Source organism: Atractosteus spatula, chromosome 19 (assembly GCF_055471065.1).
Source record: "Atractosteus spatula isolate fAtrSpa1 chromosome 19, fAtrSpa1.hap1, whole genome shotgun sequence".
In the NCBI taxonomy this organism is placed as follows: domain Eukaryota; kingdom Metazoa; phylum Chordata; class Actinopteri; order Semionotiformes; family Lepisosteidae; genus Atractosteus; species Atractosteus spatula.
Genome location: NC_142724.1, coordinates 5,078,661 through 5,100,478, shown reverse-complemented (window position 1 = coordinate 5,100,478; position 21,818 = coordinate 5,078,661). Strand labels below are relative to the sequence as shown.

At 34.8% G+C, this 21,818-nt stretch overlaps 1 non-coding gene across 1 annotated transcript; it reads right to left on the bottom strand.

Annotated features, from left to right (window-relative positions):
• Nucleotides 1-719: 719 nt before the first annotated feature.
• On the bottom strand, nt 720-795 carry LOC148817923 (small nucleolar RNA SNORD36). Its single transcript, XR_016094506.1, has one exon. It is a non-coding gene; the product is annotated as a small nucleolar RNA SNORD36 (small nucleolar RNA).
• Nucleotides 796-21,818: the final 21,023 nt, after the last annotated feature.

The following is a 21,818-nucleotide window of genomic DNA, read 5'->3' as shown; positions in this document are numbered from 1 at the left end:
CGCAGTGATTCATCTAAGAGGACAACATATATTTGCGTGCAAACACAAGTGTTTATGTGTAGAGCATGTGGGTGTAAAACACACTCAGAAGAATCAATCAGAAAAGGGGCAGTGAGCTGAATTCTCATCAATCAAATAGGATGCCGGTATTAAATATGACGTCTCTGTATATTCATGCCATTTGATGATTAAAAGGTTCTTTTAATCAAAGCCCACGCTGGAACAGATATGAATACACGGCCCCTTCTACTTCTAAAAACCACTCTGGTGTAATTGTAAAACAGTTCCTCTTATGAGAAATAATAAACAATAAAAAGACAAAAAAAGAACCAACAAATTGTATCGTGAGAGCTAAAGGAATTTAGGTACTCTCGGGTGTTGAATGATTTTTTTTCCTGTTAAGGTCAATATATTTGTGGCAGCAGTGTGGAATAATGGTTAGGGGTAGAATCCAGACTAGAAGGCCATGTGTTCAGGACACTGCTGTAGCCTCCTTCCCTGAAGTTTCTGTGACCCCATCATATCACAGTACCTGAACCTTGTACTTGTTATCCCAGTAAATGCTCTGTTTTACAAATGGGTACAGCTTCTCAAGGTGGTTACTGTGAATGAGAATTTATTTTCACTCCACTTGTCTGATTAGTTACAGTGTACTTTGAAAGTTAATTGTAAGAATATTTAAAAACACTGCCACCTGCTGATGAGATGATATATGACAATCTGCTGGTTTTACAAAGCTCGCAAGAGCTTTATCTTCATAGGTATTTCTGTGGCAATCATTTACATCAACTACAGCAGCACAGTCAATTACAGAATACAATTTATTATTTATAAATACACATGTCCTACATATCATCTTCAAGCTCTGTATTCTGTTTAATGTCCTCACCATTTTTACCAGTTTTCTGGTCTTAAAGTTTGAAAAAACTTTTTTTTTAAATTGTAAACAATTCAGGAACGCTTTTGTTGCACAATGCACTTGGCCTCTTAAATAATAAATGTAGTCTGTACATCGTAAAGGTATGTTTCTGTACATTCTATGTAATATTCTATGTGTATATTAATATTAACTGAAGGTAATGAACAAAATTTGCATTGACAGATGCACCACAAATCAGAAACTGTTTACTTGTGACAGAATCATTATGTGGTGCTCAACTAATAAAACACATTGGACGTGGTCAGATGTGGACCTTCATTTACTGGGATAATTCGTACTGTAATCTGGCTCGCTTGCAGGTCTTCAGGGTAACTCAGTATTTGGAAAGAGAAAAGGGGATAAAAAAGACCTTTTGTGATAACTCAGTCAAGCTACAATTACTGTTTGTTGCACCATGACAAGAAAAGACATTAAGGGCACCATTTCCTAATTAGAAGCTGAACCAAATTAGCCTAATCATTGAAATATTTGAGCATTAAGCCTTGAAAGACCATAAAGTAATGCATTTTCAGTTTTTGTATTGCTAAAAGAGGTACATAAATGTCATTTTAAATATTCCATCTCATTTAATTACACATCTGATTCAATTTGAAAGGTCTTGGTATCTATGGGAATTTCTACATTTGAAATGAATTTGAGTATTCTATGGGGGCCAGAAGCTTCTATGGATCTGTGTTATTTATGCAGAGGTTTAAGGCTGTAAGGCAGAACATAATTTCCTGAATAATAGAGGGTAGTCATTGTAGTGGAAAATGACTAATCTCAATTTGATCTGGGGTATATGCATTGCATATGTGTAGTGCACTACGATATACAGTTCAAGGTTAAGCCATCTTTAAAATAAAGACCACTGAAGAGCATTATGTTTATATATAGATCTTTTGGATGTAGAATCATATATGCTTTAAAGTACAAGGTTTGTGGTGGTGCTGCGTTGTTGTGTAGACTGAAACAGATATTTTCCGCATTGGTTCTTGAAATGCTTTCAGATTTATTTCTTACCTTTTTCAGAAGATTTGAAGTCCCCCACGTCTGTATTCAACTCTTTGTCAGTGTGTCCAATTGTATTGCTTGATGTGAACTCCATGCTACGGTCAACAGTTGCAGTACCATTAATTTGAAATACAAATGGTGTAATAGTCAGTTCAAAGGTAAAATTAGAGTAGTCACAATACTAATAGCAGTAATTTCTTGTAAATGAAAAGGCTCCCGTGTTGTGATTTTCATCAAGATGGCATCAGTAAGTGATCACAATGATAACATGATTTCACTGCTAGGCAGGGAAGCAAGGTAACGTGCAATTAATATATCCGATTCAAACTCCAGTTTACAATCCATTTTTAATAATGATTTTTTTTAACATTTAGTTTTAGAAAACAGAATGTAGCAAATCTGAAGGGGGAAATATCTGACAAAGTATGTATAAGCTGTTGTTGGTCTAGTTCTGTCTTTATTTCATAATAATGAAGAAGACTTACCTCAAATGTAGAAAAAAAAATCTAAGAACATCTATTAGGAAGATTTATCCAGTTTTTAACATAAAGGTGGAAATGGTGTCTGATTCAGATACACACTTTCTCTGCCCAGGAAGTCAGTAAAACATCTGAAACTCGTTTAATCTTGAGCCTTCATTAGTGTCTAGCTGGCAAAAGTGACTCTTGCTTTAAAAAGGCTGCTGTCCGAAGTTTTTTTATTGCTCTTCTTAGTCCTCTGAAATAGTCACAATGCTCCCCTTTCAGGAGAGAATAAGAAAGAAGGGGATCATGCTTCCTTGTTAATTCAACGCAACCAAAACATAGCTGAAGGGTGAATTTGTTTTTGAGGCCTGATTCCAGTGGAGTTGTGAATGCTGGGGGCTGTGTGACAGTTATCCCAATCCACACTTTAGAGACATGTTTTAAATATCCAAATGAAAAAAGGCAAACATTGCTGAGGTGCATTTTTCTAATTACACTTAACAGAACATTTTAATGTTAAAAGTGAATCTCTGATCTAGCACAAAATCAAATGAGTTTGCATATAATTCCGTAATGATAACATTTATTTCAGACTCACTTTGTATCATAGAGTTGAATAATACTACCACTTCTGATGTCTTTTGGACAATTCTATCATTCAGTAACATAAAGAAATAAATATCTTGAATTGGACAAGTGTTCTCATCTTCCTATTGTTAAAGCTGGAAGATAAAGTACACAAAATGTTATTTAGAAGTAAATTATTTTGCAGTGGCATATTAAGTTCACAATATACTGTACTGTATTATTATTTGTTATTTTCAATTAATTAACTCATCAAATGCCTGTCTGTTTTAGCCTACTTATTTTTATTGACTTTTATGTGGTCAAAACTCTGTTTTAAGTGAGCTTGATATAGAGTCCACTTTCCAATGCAATGGTACAGAATATATTGCACAGTAATGCAAAGTGATGTATGGTGAGTTTTTTTATTTTATTTTTATTACTTGCATTATCATATCATTTTACCTTTTCTCCCAATTCAGGGTCACAGGGCAGGATACACCCTGGACAGGATGCCAGTCTGTCACAGTAGGGATTTATATTATTACACTATATATAATAAAATATCACTCAACAGCAGTAAGTAACCATTATAACTATTACTTTTATATGTCATTGTAAATCAGTTTAACATTAACTTACGTGTAACAAAACAATGTGATAAATTGTAACTACATTTAAAACATGAAATATTCCACAGCTGTATAGCAGTACTATTTTTCAAGTATTACAAGAATGCCTTATCAAAGTACTTAACTTTGACAGTACTTTAAGCTTATATACTTTTGCTTTAAAGTATAAAGTAACTTTGGTCATCTATTTTATTATGCCTGGGGCAAACAAACCCGATGGTTCATTTCTTGAACAGAGCTAATTATTGTCATGTCTTGTGACTAATCCACCAACTAAGTTCTCAACTTTGTTTTTTAGACGTTAAGATACCAAAAATCACAAGACTTTCATCAGTGAGAAAGTTTCAAAAAGTTTACAAAGTTTTCGAGCACTTCCTGCTATATTAATACACAATCAAATCCTTATAAAGGTTCATTGGAATGTTCTTCGTGTAGAAAACAAGATTTTTTAAGCTTCGCATTTATCTTGAAAAAACATTCACAGATCAGATAGTTGTTAATACTGTATTAGTAACAATGTACATAATTATATTCTATTGAAAGACAAAAACATGAATTATCAAGTATGTGTTTATTCCTTGTATTTTACTATAAAATCAAATTAAAGTTTCCCTTAAATGATGAAGGACTAACGCTGAGAATGGGGTCCTTATTTAATTTGAATGAACTAACAAACTAAAATGATTAGTGTTTTTTTACATATTTTCCCCTTGTATTGCATTACATTTCTTATGTCAACAGACTGTGGCATTGTTAAAGATTAACAGAAAAGAATGTTAATCTCTACTGCTGTACAATTTCTTTACACCTAAAGGGCTTTGAGGTGCTTATTATTACTAAATTAGTAATGTTATGAAGATTGCTTTGTATAAAGGCAGCTGCAGCTGGTAAATAGATTTTGTAAATGTTAGGAAAGCTTTTCATTTTTACAGAAAGTGATTTTTTTTCCTGTAACAAGATTGTGTTTTATTTTGTTTTGGAACTCACAAAACACTCACAAAACTGTGGTAGACAGGTGATCGGAAACCTAAAATATTAGTCTTTACAGTATGTCCACAGCGCTCTGCAAATTGAGTGTGAGACCATGTAACAGGCTGAACAGTGAGTCAGTAAACTAGTCTTTGATCTAATTTTTTTCTGTGATGATATTACTCCACACATCAGCACACGAGAGGCAGGCTGACAGGAAGAGATGACAGTTCTACTCAGTCAACAATGCCTCCTCTGCATCACAGTGGAGCTGGAAGATTTGATTTTGGCCAAGCAACAGACAATTCCAGATTTTAATGTTACCTTTCAAAAAGGTTGAAAGAAGCCAAGAGAAAACAAAATGCCTCATGTGGCAGAGGCCAAACATGCCAGCATTGGTTTCCTTACATGCATATTTTAGTAGTGTTTAGCATCCATACTCATGTGTTAGTTAGCAATGTCCTGGTTTCATATATAATATTTGTCATGCAGGGATATCAGCTAAACACAGGGCCAAGACTTACAGACTACTTATGGTCCCTTGAAGTATATATCTTGTAGTCACCTTCTAAGAGCTGAAGTTCAATTGTCTGCTGTGCATGAGTAGAAAGTGGGGATATTGCTGTGAAATAAAAAGACGGAATAAAGCTTATTATTATTATTTCAGTGAGATGAAAGGGAAGAGAGAATGAATTTATTGCCATGCTGCTGGGACTCTCTCTCTCTGCTCTCGCTGAGATGAGATTTGATTTTCCATTCGGTGGACTTCACTGTCCTCTTTTGTCGAAGTATTTCAATAGCTACCTAAGCAGGAGTCTGGAAAAGGAATATCGAGACATCAGTTATGTCAAGTACTACATTCAAACTAAGCAGAAACATGCATAACAACAAAATGGGAAATATGCAAAAATTGCACAGTATATACATTTCAACAGGCATACAGACACATACTGTACAAAGAAAACTACATAAAGGTGTATTTAAGGTAAATGTAGTTAGGTGCTCTAGATGACAAATTCCTTCCTTTTGTCTAAAGCACTTCATCCCAAGGGATCCCAGTGTGCTTGACATTGAGGAGGGGACCCACTTTATAAACTACTGAATTGAAACACCCAGCTAGGTGACCCACAGCTGTCAATATGAGCTAGCAGCCCCATGTGCAGAATCACGTGCAGCAGTCAGAAATTATTTTAACCAGTTCAATTATAGAGGAACTGTAATTAATCAATTTTTTTTATATGTCTGGAGTAAAATTTATCCAGGACATCAGCAGTTAACCACTCTTCGCTTACAAATTTTGCCATTAAATCTTTAATACTTAGTCAGAAAAATAAGTTTAATGTCTCATCTGGAGGATTGCAGCTTCCATAGCATAGTGCCTCCAGTCACCATACCGGGCCATAGGTCTGGAAATTCTGGTGCAGAAGATCGCCACCTGCTGGTCCACTAGCACCACTTCGTACAGCAATCTGCTTTTCCTTACAGGTCTCCCATGCCAGTACTGATCAGCTTAGTTTTCTTTGTTTCTGAGATCAGATGACATCAGGTTATGAAGCAGTAGTGCAAGACAAAGCCTATTACTATCTTGGTTTCAGTTAAAATACATTAGGTTCAAAACATACATGAAATCAGGAATTAAAAGGAATGGAATTTCAAAGGTGCAAGGAATTAATAACAATGTATCACCAGTATTGTACTGTACATGATGTTCAGGGAATAAAAGTAATTATAAAGTTTAGATGTACTGTATAACACTTTTGCTTTTAACTCCAAAAAGACTGGAAAGGGGAGCAGTGTGACCTCTGGTGGAATAAAATGGTGCATACACTTTCTAAGCTTTTAAATTGTGGTGAACTGACCCCAAAGTTAAAGATACCAAATCAAAATAAAAGCCTACAACAAAAATATAAAACAAGAACACAATACTTTTAAGAAAGACTTAACTTTCTTAATTATCCAATATTTAGTATAAATAAAAATAGCAAATCCTTACATTCCTACAGCAGTTTTCATCTTACAGGAAGGCATAATGGTTTACACACAGGAGAGAAACCATTTTATCCACCACTGACATTCAGCATACACCTGTGTTATATGCATCAACCAACTACACAGCAGATCAGGTAGAAAATGGAGAAAATATTTCACTTTTTGAATTCAGGGGAACTTTAAGAAGGCCTGATTGAGCAAGCCTAAGAAGATATAGCCAGAACACTGGGGTGATAGTGTGACAAGGGTTTTGTTATGACCAGACTGGGACTGTGGTTTGGAAATTCTGGTCTAGAAAGAAAAGTACCTCTGGGAACATGGGGAGACATACTGTACAGGCTCCATGCTGATAACATACCATGTCCGGAAATTAACCCGGAGCTCCAGAGCTGTGAAGCTGTGCTACCACACTGCCCAAAAATGAACCAAATTATGAGTTTAATTCAAAATCCTTAACTTATTTCAATTCCTAAACATGTCAGGGACTGCTTTTTAATTATTGTTTTTCTTATGAGTGACCAGGCCCAGCCTTGCTACACTACTGAGGTCTGATGCAACTGCCTGCTCTCGCTTTCTCGGTCTTTGTTCTTGTGTTCCTGCTCTTTCCCTCATTGCGTCACACACCTGAATGAGGCTCGACATTTTTTCTACATTCTACATTTCAGCATGAAATGAAGTTTTCATTGTGTGTTTAGATGTCACATATTGATGCAGCTACATTCTTAAGTTTAACCTCACTATCCTTATCTTCAGATGACAAACAAATTTCTCACCGTCCATCATTCTTTGGATAACTACCCTGTCCTTGATTTCACAATTTAGTATTTTTTAAATGATATTTTTTACAGAGTTCTTCTGGATTTGAAGCCCTGGGTAAATGAATGTAATCTTAGCACTGATAGTAACACCGTCATTCTGCTCCATCTGGTGGGCGACTAGGTTATTACAAAAGCACGCCTGGTCTTTTTCGAAAGGATCCTGTGTAACGTGATGAATGAAAGGAGGAAAGTTGATTCGAAATATCATCGGATGTAAAAATATTTTATTTGGATTTTACTTTGATTTTCAATATTTAAAAATACAGAAATGTAATGTTTTCAACAACAATGAGTGAAAGACAAAATGCATTGACCAGTGATGACGGCACTGCCCATGAGGTGGAAGAGATCAATGTTCTGGAGTGGGGTGCTATTAAATAGAGATTATTTTACTTAACTCTTTCACATTACACTAAACTGTGCACTGAAAGATTTAAAGCTATCGATCATGCCCAATCTTTATAGGAGGCTTGATTTTGAGAATACTGCCATTGAACTGGAACTCTTCAGCCTTGGCATGACATCTGTTGTCATAACCAAAACCATAACCATAACTTGTTTGCATGAAACAGTACTCTTTAGTGATCTGTTATAAAATGAATGCTAGAGAGTCCTGGCTACATGCAGAACAAGTCAATTTCCTCTTAATGACTGCAAACTATCAAATATTTCAAGCAATGAAGTAATCAAATGAGAGTTGTGCATACTTTCAAAATAAGGTAATTGGAAACTTCTACATTTTATTATTATTTGTTTATATATGTAACTATATATAACTATGTCTGTAACAAAAAATAAAATAAAAACCTGTTTAATTAACACTGAGCGGCCTTTACTCCAAAGCACGTTTTTTATATTTTAATTTTTCTTCTAGCTGAATCTCAATAAGGACAAAGCTTTATTGTTTACAGGTCTTCTTCCCGAGGAGCTTTTGAATTGTCTGTAGGCTTTTTTATGTTTTCTTTAACATGAAAGCACATTACTCAGATGAATGTTTAGTTTGCCCCAGTAATCTACACTATATAAAACATACAGGGCTTGCTTAATGCTTCAGCCTGTGGACACATGACTGACAGCTGTGGGTTCAAGTTCCTGCTGCAGACACTGTTGTTGTGCCTTGAGTGAGGCACCCTGATTGTTCAAGTCCACCCAACTGTATAAATAGAGACCAGTATTGCTGGGGGACAAATCCTGCAAAGGACCTGCATCTTTAGTCTGCTTAAGGCAACAGAAATCAGGATAAGCTCTGGACTGATAAGATGCTGGGGCTCTGGAATGGACTTTACCTATGTTATATGGGTAAATATACTGGTTATTTGCATTTTGTGTGTGCAAATATTTTTGTAATTAGAATAATCATATGATTAGTCAATATTCAGTATCAGTATTTTTGATGCATTCATTCATTGATCACGTGTTTTGCATTGATGACATTTCAGAAAAGGTAACTTCTTAAATTGTGCTGAGCTATCCTTTAAAATAGGGCTAAGTGCATTATATTATGATAGCACCAACTAACATCTAGGATACATTTTTGACTGTATGATTAAGCTATCAAGGAGAAATACAATACATAAAAAGTACTGAAATCCAAAAACAAATACAGAGAACAACAGTCACAGAGTGTAATGTGGTAAGGCAAGAAGCAATGCTGCTAAACCACGAAATGTATCATATGAGCACTGTGATGCTGAGGAACTTATGTTTATGCCAAATGAAAAAAACACTTCTGGTTTATTCAAACTAAGATTTTAGTGTCCAAAATGCTCTTTAAAGGCTTAACAGGATATACTTGCAAAACACAGATCATGTCCCACTGTGACACCCCAAAAATTTAGTGAATAGGGAGTCAGAACAGAGCACATAGCAACGGTGAGAGCAGCTGGCGACTTGGAGAAATTGAGGCCATTAACTAAGCAGAATTTCAAATTTGCTGAGTATTGCACTAAGGTTGAATAACAAATAATCATAAACATGTGGTGGCAAAGCCATAACCAAAGCAGAGCTGTACATTTAATGGTTTTATATAGAGAACTTCAGTATACTAAATACTTGTTTAATGCTTATTTATCATAATACTGTATGATAAATAACCTCCAAAAGCAGTGTCTCCTAATGTAGGGATGCTGATTAAAACAAAAATCTACAATTTAAATAGCATATCCAACAATATATAACCATGTATAACCACTTTTAAGATGTCTGCTGGCTGTTGACCAATATATATACAGTATATAGCTTGTATAAATCAAGACATACAGTGTGTGTCTTCCATTCTCTAAAGCCTATAACATATAAAAAAATCCATAAAGATTATAGACACATCATCAACATCAGGAATATTCAATTTATGGAGGCACTCAATTCATAGTAGAAGACTACACCGGTGAAGAAAACAAACAACAATACTTTTTCAACATAATTTTTCAAATTACCGATCAACATCCCCTTGTAAAGCCCACACTTTTGATGTTACATTTAAAATATAGAATCAGTATCATCTAAAAGTTGAAAGAAACGTAGTATCAAAACCCCACTAGTTCTTTACTTATGCAATCATATGAAAAGTGAGAGTATAGAAAGACAGATCCAAAAATAACACTGTCAGCCATTTTGAAATAAACCACATCTCATTTGTGCTTTGGTCTGTAATACTGTAAGGCAAATATATAATTTTCTTTATGTATTATTCATCCCTTCAGGCATGATCATAAAATGCCTTAAATCAGACTGCACTCTAGCTGTACTACAGAATTGGACTCTCAAGCTGGGAACCTCAGTGAATTTCTGTCCTCAGGTAGATCATGAGAGATGATCAACAGGGTGAGAAGTCTGTTTTCACATGGTATATTATAAATGGAACCATTTTGGGAAGTCTCTGTTCATAAAGTTCTCTCTGCATTTCTAAACAGTATTTTAAATAACTGTCTTTCTCTACCGCTGTTACAAGAGTGGATTCCTTTTTGGTTTTTGGATGACTGGGAAACCGAAGTTTCATTGGTATCAGATCAGGTCACTTCCACTGACATTTGTAGGCATACATGCTTTCAACAGAAGTACTTTGACTTTTAAATTTAAATTAAATTTTGTTATACATCACATCAACTCAGACTATCTGAAATCTTAGTTTGCAAACCATGTGAAAGCCATTCAATAGGAAACAGAAGAAGTTCACTTCTTTATTTACCTTGGAATATGGAGTTCAACCAAAGCCAGAGAATCTGATCATCGCTTTGTCTCGATCCAATAGGTCTACTCATCCCTATAGCTGTCATCTCTGACATTCTCTGAAATTGACTGGGAACAACAATTTACCTCTCCTCATCTTCAAACCTGCTCACGATTACTGCCTGCCAGATCTATCTAGTTGTTAGCTACCTTCTTCCTGCTTGTAATTACATGTCAGTGTATTTGTAAGATTAGCTCCATTGATAGTTTGTAAAGTCAAAGAAAAGCTATTTGCTTTGTCTTGACCATAATCCATTGGGGATATGACAGTTTTACTAGTTTTTTTATTCTTTCTTCAAAGATGCTAGAAAGACTGTCATCTGTTTTTTAACAACTCCTAGAGATTAAAGTTTTTTCCTTTCTTTTGGTGTATCCTGGGGATTTTACAGTTACAGTAATTTTGATAGTGATTGAAATGATAACAGACTTTTATTAAATAACACATATATATCCACATTTAATGACAGCTTCTCTATGATTATGGTTATTTCCAGCATTTCAAAACAGCAAAAACATTTTAGTCAGGACTAGAGTATAGTGGTGTTAATCTTCAACACTTTCATTATTAGGAAATACATTTATTTCAAGGCCTGTTACAGTAATTGAAACAAAATAATTTATTGTTAACATCACAAAAAGATTACAATTGTAAATTTAATCTATTCATTTGATACTAATGTTCACAGAAACTGAGTGGTTTGGTGTATGATAGCCTATTAGTGGCACTGAAATCTAAAGGAGCTGACATTCAGTAGACTCAGAGTATCCAGAAAGTCATGTTTTCACTTCCTGGAATTTGCATTAGATTATGCTTAATTTAATTCTCAACTGTTTTCCAGTAAAAAAACAAGAGGGAAAAAGAAAAAAAAATCAAAATAAAGAACTGGTTGCATGAATTCAGCACTGTTTTTATATACTAAGCTGCTGAATTTCTTCATTATATTTTTTCAAATGTGTCATTTCAATTTCTATACACTTTGAAAAAGGTCACACCAATCTAGGTTTATTTTAGAAGCAAAGGATGTGTGGGAAATGCAGTACACAATTAAGAAAAAGCAATTACCACAGATTACAGATGTACTTGAAATTGCTTTTCCCAAGATGATGAACTTTCTGCAGGCATGAAATGGTATTTATTTCCAATGCTAATGGAACATGTGCTGAAGTTAGAGTTAAACATTACAGTAGTGATGCACAAATGAAATGCAATGCTCAAGTATTAATCGATTATTTTAAACATAGATATCAAGCAAAAACACAGAAATAGTGCACAATAGATACAAGTAATAGAATTGTGTATCAGTATGAAAGGTGGTGCACCATTAAATTGACATCCAGAAGTTATTTGCGAGACCTTTCTGGGCATTAACACAGTCCTGGCACTTGACTCATCTACTGGAATCTTCTCCAGGATAGACAGCTGTGGCGTGTTCAGCTACTCTTCTTGTATAGCTTCAGCTGCATGTTTTATAGTAGCATGGAGAATCTTGCTAAGAAGAACTGAACAAAGAGACATTGAACTGCCAGGAAAAACATTCACCTTTTGTGTCTGTTGCAAATCCAGCCACAAAATTCTATATAGATATACAGTACAGGCAAAACAATTTTGCCAGGCATCTCTTATTGGACTGCATGGCCACCTGTTATACTTCTCTTTGAAATGACAAACTTTCAACAAGAACCATACTACAGCCCAGATCGTGACCCATCTGAGTTCTACTTATTCCGACCCCTGAAAGGTAATTTTCCAGATCTGATCAGAATGAACTGATCACAAAGTCCAACAGACAGTGGAATTTTTGGCTTATACAGTACAGCAACTAAAAGGCTTCTACCAGGTATCAAAAAGGGTGTTATTGGAATGTGGGAGTAGCAAACATGATGAGAAAGGGCTCTGTCCAATAAGTGATTGTCTACCTGATTTGCTGATCAGAATATCACAGAACATGGTCTGAAGAAGCTACATATTATTATAGAACTTAGACTCAAGTATGACATTAATATCAGCACCACCTGAATAGCTGTTTACCTTTACCTGCAACACATTGCTAAAATGAGGCCTATACTGGATTTTAACTACTTTTCTATCTTTGTTTCAGCTTGTGTTTTCTCATACACTGACAAAATGCATATGTCTCCTTAATTGGTCTGCAATCCATTAATTGCACTTAGTTCAGTATTTTTTTTTAACTCTAATGCATTTTATAGAGAACAGAAAAAATATTGAACATAATCTTTAGCAACTGCACTGGGTGATATTCCTCTTTTCATATAGTTACTTTACTCATTTATAAAGCCTGACTATCTGGTTATCAGAGCTGTTATCCTCCTAAGCTGCTGGGTGTGCTCTTTTCTCAGCAGCTTCCAAAATCTCAAAAATTCTCAGGGTATGACTGAAACCAGATCAACTTTTAATGGAATGTACCCCTTAAGCATAGCAGAGAATCTCAATCTGTTCTTGTGTTCAGATCCCACCTTAATATTTAATTGTTTGAAATAGCATTCAATGTTTGATCTTATAAAGAACCAAATTTGGTCCAATCTGACTAAAGAACATAGAATTAGAATACATATATATATTACATAATCCTATTCTAAAATTATAGTATTCTGGATTATATTTGATAAGTAGAATATTACTCCGTGGTGGCACTAGAAACAGAAGATTCAATTTCTAGCATTATGATGAAAATGAAAATATAAATTTGATAAAAAAGCCATCAACACAGCCCTCAAAGGAAGTGCAAGTTGATTAAATACTCTTCTTGAGGCTATAAACACTCCCTGAAGGCTGCTGTAATTAGCAAAGACTTTCTTATTATGCTGACACTAATACTGAACTTTCAAACTCAATATAGTGTAAATATCATGCCTGAAACCAAAGAACAGACGATTCCAGACAAGAATTCGCAAAAAGACAAAGTTGGCACATAACGAGGTACTAACATAAGAGCTTCATGGTGTGCTGGAGGAGGAGCACAATTAAAGAGATGATATTTAAATGCAAAGAGTGAAGGACAGAGAAGAAAGAGCAGGGAGGTAGTGTTTCTTTTACTTATGGCTGACTTGACAAGGATGCTTCACTGATTGAAAGATATGCTACACATGACCTTTGAATCATGAAAGCTTGAGTTTGTTACAGAAACTCCCTCTAGTAGAAACAACACATGATAATCCATTGCATATTGAATATTAAAAGAGCCGTATGCATGTCCAGTGAAGATGACGAATGCTCAATAGATGGCGATAAATTATCATGGCAATTATTTTTGAGCAATGTGAATATGCTTAAATAATTACTTTAAAGCAGACAGAGATTGGGAATATGGCCAGTCTTTATTTCTCCTTGCAATTGCATGATTAATCTCTTGAGGAAAGACTTTTGTGAGCCATATAAATAATTCCCACATCTAACTAAGTATTAAAAGTATTATAAAGTATACAAAGTATAAGATGAAAGAATTAATCTTATGAACAGTTTGAATGAACTGTTTTTTCCCATTTTTCATTTTAAAGCTCTTGACTCTAGTGTAGTTACTACTGTGCTTTTGGCCATATAATGGTAAGTTTGACGAATGATCATAGAGAGACCTTTCAAGTTTCTCAATGGCTCATAAAAGATTTCTGAAAAAAAATCTTATTACCTTTGCTGCCTGTAAAGATACACTCACATATGCATTTTCTGACTTATTAAAAGCTTCTTGCTGATGTTTTATGCATACGCTGACAGTATAGGTATTAATTTCCTTAACTGACTTTAGACACAAATGTTCCTACAATCAATATTCTACTTAGAGAAAAGTTTCATAATTGCAGAAAAATATGTTGTGGTTGTGGCTTATCTATTGCATGTATTGCTAAGCCAAGGAGTAAACTTCTTTTCATTACTCTTAATTTTCTCTTTTTCTTTACATTTTCCCACAAAAGATTTGTGTATGTTTGTGTCTGTGTGTGTCCTATGATGTATTGGCATCCCATCCACCTGTTTCTTGCTGGGTGAAGCCCTAGTTTAAAAGCAATCCTGTATTAGATAAAATGGGTAGAAAATGGATGAATGGATAATGTACAACAAAAAAGAAATACACTAAGGTTTATATCAGTAGCTTATTGGACACACTAATAATGACATTGACATTTAAAACAGAGAGAAAATAAGATGTTGACTAAGTAGCATTGTTATTTTGGGATACCCACATACTAAGCTCAGGTATGCGATTTCACATTCACATCAGGTGATCAGTGTTTAGCATTCAGCTCTAGTCAACATTGCCAAAATGGGGTTAAGAATATGTGTAAACATTTATGTTGTGCTTCTAGGCTGTAGTTAAATCTCTTGGAGGTTGTGTCCTAAACTAACTTTGTAATGTCTGACAAAGTGTTACACTTCATACTGAAAATGTTAATGCTTTGATCTATATTTTTGTACACATTTTCTGTTTTTTTATCTAATATTATCTTTCATATCAAAACTAATATTACTAGATTGTATAAAATAGTATTATAATAATATATAATAACATTATTGTTGTTACAAAATGATATTTAAATCTGTTTTCCTTTTTATTTTTTCATACACCAGTATGTTCTTGATATGCAATGTCACAGATTAATTTTAATTTACAGCAATGGGCATCTATCCCAAGTATCATAAATGTAGTATTCATTTTATTATATATATATGTCAGTGGCATAAATGGAAATAGACTACTTGGAATATTGAATTCAAATTGATTTTAAATGATTAAAAATTCTGTTGATGACATATCTCACACTCAGTCAAACCCATAATAAGCTTTAAATCACCATTGAATGGTATTTCAAAATGGGTCTATAAATAACATGATGAGATGAGATATTTATTCACGGACAGAACACAGATCTAAATGGAGCACTGTACAAATCCTGTTTTGAATTTCAACCTGCTGTATCAAATATCTATATTACTATTACAATTACTAGATTACATCTACAATTTCTCTCACAGGATCAATAAAGTATCTATCTCAAATCAGCCTGCTAAAGTGCAAATTACCATGCAATGCTCTTGTGTTGAAACCAATGACTGAGGTACTTTTAGCTTATAAACTCTTTCTATTAAAAATGTCAGACTAGCTTGCCTTTGTTTCAGCCAAGATTTAAATACCCTTTTGGTACTCCAGAAGAATTGTAATATTGTCCAAGTTGTGCTGATACAGGCCTTAAAATGTATATTATCATGCTGTATATACATATTTTAAAAACAGTTAAGTTTTAAGTCAGCTCGCTGTCTTCCAGAATGGTAAATGTTCAATCATTTTTGATTACATACTAGTATGTATCACTGGGAGTTTGCTTTCATTAGAAAACAGAAGTACAGTAAACCCACAGAAAGTAAGAAAGCCATGAGAAAAATTTAGCTTGATATGAAAAACAAAGGAAAAAAGTTTCAAAAGGAGGAAGAAATGCCTTTAAAACAATGAAGCATTTCATTTCTGTTTGCAAATAACTTCTTTGTACTACAAATGGCCTTTGACCTATTTATGTACCCTGAGGTGGGTATTAGGTCTGTAATAAGCAATTGCATCTGCAGTTTACCAACAAGTGCCAAGAGGAAATATTCATTTTTGTTTTTTCAAGGCTTGTGGAGTTCATGTTGGGTAGCTGTGGAGACTAGATGGAATGTCACTATCACTTATCATATCTCTTGCTGACCTTCAGAAAACAAATACGTCTCACTTGCTGCGAAGCAGTCATAGGTTGTTATTTTCCAGCTGATTTTTTAATCCAACCTGTCACTATAGTTTAAGAGAAATGAGATTGTACTGTATGTACTAACCTACAGATTTTTTTTCCAGTTTTACTCAAGCATTCCAGTATCACTGTGATGGGAGGTGTTTTTACAGTTTAAAAATTAATATACAAATATATAAGTTTGCTCTTCCAAAGAGAAGTAAGATGGGATCATGTGTGTAGGTAAAAAATAATTAAGAGGTTGCATGGTACAGACTGAATTTATTTATTCCATAATTTATGGCTTTCAATCAGTTCAATGGATCATTTGTGGTTTAGTCAATTTATATAGGCTACACTAAAGACTATATGATAGACAGGCCTAATCAACATACTCTGAGACCTTCACAGGTTTTACAATAATTGATTTGACCTGCCATATATCTGTCGTGGTCTGGATTTATTCTCTTACCATCTCTCTCAATCTTAAATCCAGTCAAATGTTTTCACATAGTGGCCTTTTCTGCTTTACTGATATCTTAAACAACTTTAGTTAGCAGAAGGTTTTATCCCATTTATTGCCTGTGGGTTAAGGACTTACTTTATATCAGTGGCTCAATGCTTAATAAATTATATATGTTTTAATAATACAAAAACCTGTTTGGAAGTTTGAAATCTGCAGTTTGGAATCTTGTTTCTGACTCATTTACACCAAATAAGAGCAAACCTCCCTTGGTCAGACATAATTTTTGATGTTTCTGATATTCATATTGTTGTGTCTTTATATTGTTCATCGTCTCATGTTTCTTCATGGTAACATGGTAACAAGTTCCTGAAAGACTTTTGATTCCCCTTGTCAGCTAACTGTATCTGTTATAAAGCCGGCAGCTCGGCGGTGGGGCTGAGGGGCCTGACCCCTGTATACCCCGCTCACCGAAGGGAGACGGACTGACCGGAGAAAGGAAAGCCTGAGTGTTGAGAGCTTTTGTGATTCTTTGGAGGTTTTGTTTTGAAAAGTCTCAGAGAGACTTTGTTTCTAAATCAGGTAACTCAGGGCAGCTGCTCAGCAATGACAGAGAGGGACTTGAAGAAGATCGCGTTATGACCCAAGGGTTTGTCACACTACTTATTGGCAGAAGATTTGGCACATGATCCTCACACCTGGAGAAGACTCCCTGGCCGAAACGTTGTGTTTTCTTTCTTCTCTTTTCAGCATGGAATAAACCTATTACTTGTTCCTTTGCAGCCTACGCATGCTGACACAGCATCTCAACTACTTCAGTACTTCATATAGTTTACTCACCTGTTCCATATCATCAATGTCCACACTCATTAAAATTCAGCATCCGGGAGCACAAAGCAAAATATTTTTTTTTAGCAAACACTTCTTGTTTATTTTCAATTGTGTACTGAATATTGACGTGTTCTTAACTCTATCACCTATAGTTGTTGTAGATCCACAATAATTTTTCATTGCTGGGTTTGTTGTTTCTTGTCTCTTCCACCATTTTGTGCAAGGTTACAGACCTTGACTCACCTCTGCTTCAAATGGATTCCTACCTGTCCATCTGGTGAAGCTGGGGGCGGGGCTTAGGGTATTTAAACTGGCACTGATGATGAGTTACCTTTTTAGACCTGGTCATAAGTGTTAACTTAACCTTGTATCCTTCTAAGTGTATTGTGTCACAGCTTTTTATAATCTTAAATCCTGACTCATAACTTCTAAGATGAGTTCTTTGCAAAACAGAAATGTTTGGCTACTCTCCATTGTTGGTATTTATATTACTTTTGTAAATAATTTTCTGCACTGCCACACTTCATTAAATGGACACTTGTTTTACACCTCTTTTTGATTCCCCATGCAGATTGTTGGGATTTCAGTGACTGCTTTTTGACTTACAGCAGATGCTTATAGTAATATAATGGATTTTAATCTTGTCATGCTGAAAATAAAAGGAAGTCAGTCAGGTTTTTTAAAATGGTTTTTGAGGAAGGTAAAATTCTTAGTCTTACTACTTACACTCTGCTATGCACAACATGCTGCTACCACAAGAAGGTGTTACTCAAGATACTTCTCCAGATGTCCCAAATCTACTTCAAGAATATTTGCTAATTTGGTGAATATGTTCACTGCATAATGAATTGCTATTGCTGAAATGAAGAACACTCTTACTGCTGTTTTTTTCCCCTCAGAAGTGATTAATCTACACCTGACATTGATAATTTAATTTCCATTATCCTTGATTCAGATGTTGTCGTGTTTAACACACCAAATGTTCATGTGGGAATGTTACTACGATGAGATGTGGGATTTTAGTTCTAAATGATTTTCATTTAATCTCTGCCACTTTGTTAATATCAGAAGATCGTTTTAGAGTTTGGTGGGCATGACTGTTGACTCTGACTGATTGTTACAGAAGGGGTTTTGGATGTGCAAACAAAAGATTGTGCACATCGGTCTCGCTTTCTTTCTTTGGGGTTTCTCCTGTCTTATTAGATACAGACCTCAGAAGGTCTTCTCAACAGATTTCATTTACTCAGTCAACAGTGTAAGACAGAGCACAGTTCTCAGCAGAGGACAGTGCATTTACACATTGTTGGCTGTGTTGAATCTTTAAATTAGGTATGAAATTAGTCCACGTTCTTTGAAGAATGCTTTTTTCTTCATTTGCATTATCTGCCTTTATCGGGGAATAAAGCAATGTCTGAATGAACAACCTTTAAAAAAAATCCAATTAATAGCAGCCAGCCTAGTAGTTTATTCATCATTCAGACAACATTCAGACAACAAAGTATAATTGTGTATACATTTAAAAACAAATATTAATAAAAATAAGTCCTGGCTTGGTGTTTTATGGTCTTTGTTGTCTGAGACCATGCAAACAGGAACTGAATTTTCATTTTCAAAGGCGGTACTTATGTAAATTTCATTTTCCGGACATAAGTGTATTAAATATGCGAACACACAATAAATCATTACATTAAGCTGAATGCACATGCAGATCCTGTACAGAGTACAGTTTGTCTAATACAGACAAAGAGGTGTCCACCTACAGAACAGTTAATGGACCCAAATGAATGTGTGTCACTTACACCGTCTTATTTATCTACCAATCTGGTTAGAGTATAAAGTGGTGTCTGTCTCAAGATTCAGACATTTAAAGCATTTTTTCTAATCTATTAATTAAATCCAGCTCTAAACGAAAATAAATTAAATTTATTTCTAGAAATTACTTGCAGTAAAATTACTGATCATTAATACAGTATTCAAAGAGGTTACTGCATAAAAAGTATATTTATTTTTATTTGTCTTTGTAAAAGGCCTATCTGTGGGTAAACATTTTGCTTTTCCAAAGAAATGTAATGTGGTTGGTTTGGTTTAAATACACATACTGTAAGAGCAGAACATTTGAGTTACACGTTAATTCTTCCTTCTTTCTATCAAAGTCTTCTAAAGGTCTCCAGTTCAATGATTTTATTTAAGGTGTCAAATTTGTTAAGATGACATCACGCAACCATGCACAACATATTGAAGGACAGATGCCTCCTCTTTGGAGAATGATCAAATTACAAAGTTTAAATTTCAAACATATTCATCATATTTCTCATGTTACTGTCTCTGAATTCAAAACACTGGAGAGAGGTTTTGTCCAGAATAGAAAAGTATCCTTTAGGATTAAGGCATTGCTTGATGAATGCTTATCCATCCATCCATCCATTTTCTAACTGCTTTATCCAATACAGGGTCACAAAGGAGACAGAGCCTGTCCAGGTAACCAATGGTGTGAATGGTTACAACATAGATATTTTATAAATATAGTATTTCATACTCCTAGATCATTGTGTGGGCTGTATGAGTGTTGACACAGCTTCTCACTTAACCTTTCCCTCCTCATATGTGTATAAGGCAATGTTTGTATACATATGTCCAAACATTTAAACCTTAATGACTTTACACTATATACTATATATATATACAGTCCAAAGCTCAAAGTGAACCTGGTCACTATTCCATGATACACGTTATAGGAAATGTTTTGAAATATCTTTCTAATAATGTATATTTTAAGAAATGGGAGACCATTTTGTAACTGTGCTGATGTATAAGCTTGTAACTTGTTTTTCCTACTAAGTTGGTTTTAAAAGCAAGGAAAACAACACAAGAAACGTTGTGGATAGTGAAAACTAAAAAACAAAAAACATATCAGGAAGCACTCGGGTTATATTTCCATATAAATAGGGCACAGGGCATTTGCTTTGCACAGTGTACATAGAAAAGAGTTAAAAATTGCTTGAAACCAAATAGTTATGGGAGCAAAGCAATCAACTGCAGAGTACTGAGCTGAATCTGATATTCTATTTGATTTTACAGCTCTATTGCCTACATTTATCATGTTAAACAGGATTAGAGGGAGACAAAATGTTGATAGTTATAGAAATATGCCAATTTTTCATATTTAAAAGACAAGATTCCAAACAATCTTTAATGACCCACAGAGGAAGGTATTGTATGTTCATTATCTGTCAGATTGCAACTGCATGGTTAGCACTGCTACCTCATAGGTCTTGAGGCCCAGGTTTGATTCCACACTGAAATGCCCTCTGTGTGGAGTCTGCCTCTCCTTCTTGTATCATGAGGGTTTTCTCTGGTTGCTCCAGTTTTCTCCCTGCAGTTTTCTCTTTGGAAGTCTCTAATTTTGTTGCTGTGTCCTGTGCTGCATATACAGTAGTTCTCCTTGGAAGCTTTCCTGTTTTATAAAGCACCAAGACAGTGAGAGAGTATTTGTTCCAGTCATTAGAATAACCCTACTTACTGAAATTTTTATTGTTTGGTCCTCATCATAGTAAGGTGCGGTATCAGAGGGTCCATGGCTGAGGATAATCCTGGTAAAGAGATTGTTAAATTCCTTTCAAGGCTATCGATTATTTAAAGGCACATAAGCCATGCTTGTGTAGAATGTGAAGCTGGAACTCAACTCTACCAAAAATATTTTCATTCTACCCAAAATTAGCATGAAGCTAAACTAATTTCAGTAGGTTGGTCAGTTCCTTATAATTGTAATATAGAGACAAAATGTATTAGATAATTTAACCTTAAGGAGAGAACGGCAGCTTAACTGTAAAAATGAGGCTGACCGAATCCCCTTCACTGTTGCAAGGAATGAGCCAGGGTGCTGCTTCTAATGTGAAGATGGAGTGACAGGAGGAATGTGAGAAAGATGCCCAAAGGGAAGTTCTGGAGGCAAAATACTATATATAAATATGTTGAGAGTGGACATGGCTAAGATAAGGATCCGATCTTCCTCCCAGAATTCTGATATAACCTCAATTTGCAAAAAACAAATCCCAGAAAGAACAGCCTTCCAGATTATGGTGGGATTTAAGAACAGGGTTAGAAATGTCTTATGACTTCTCATTCCTCCTTTTTGTGCAGATGAAATCTGCTAGTTTACTAAAAATATGAAAAACCCTTCTTTTTTAGGAATCTCGATAGGTAAGATTTCTGACAACC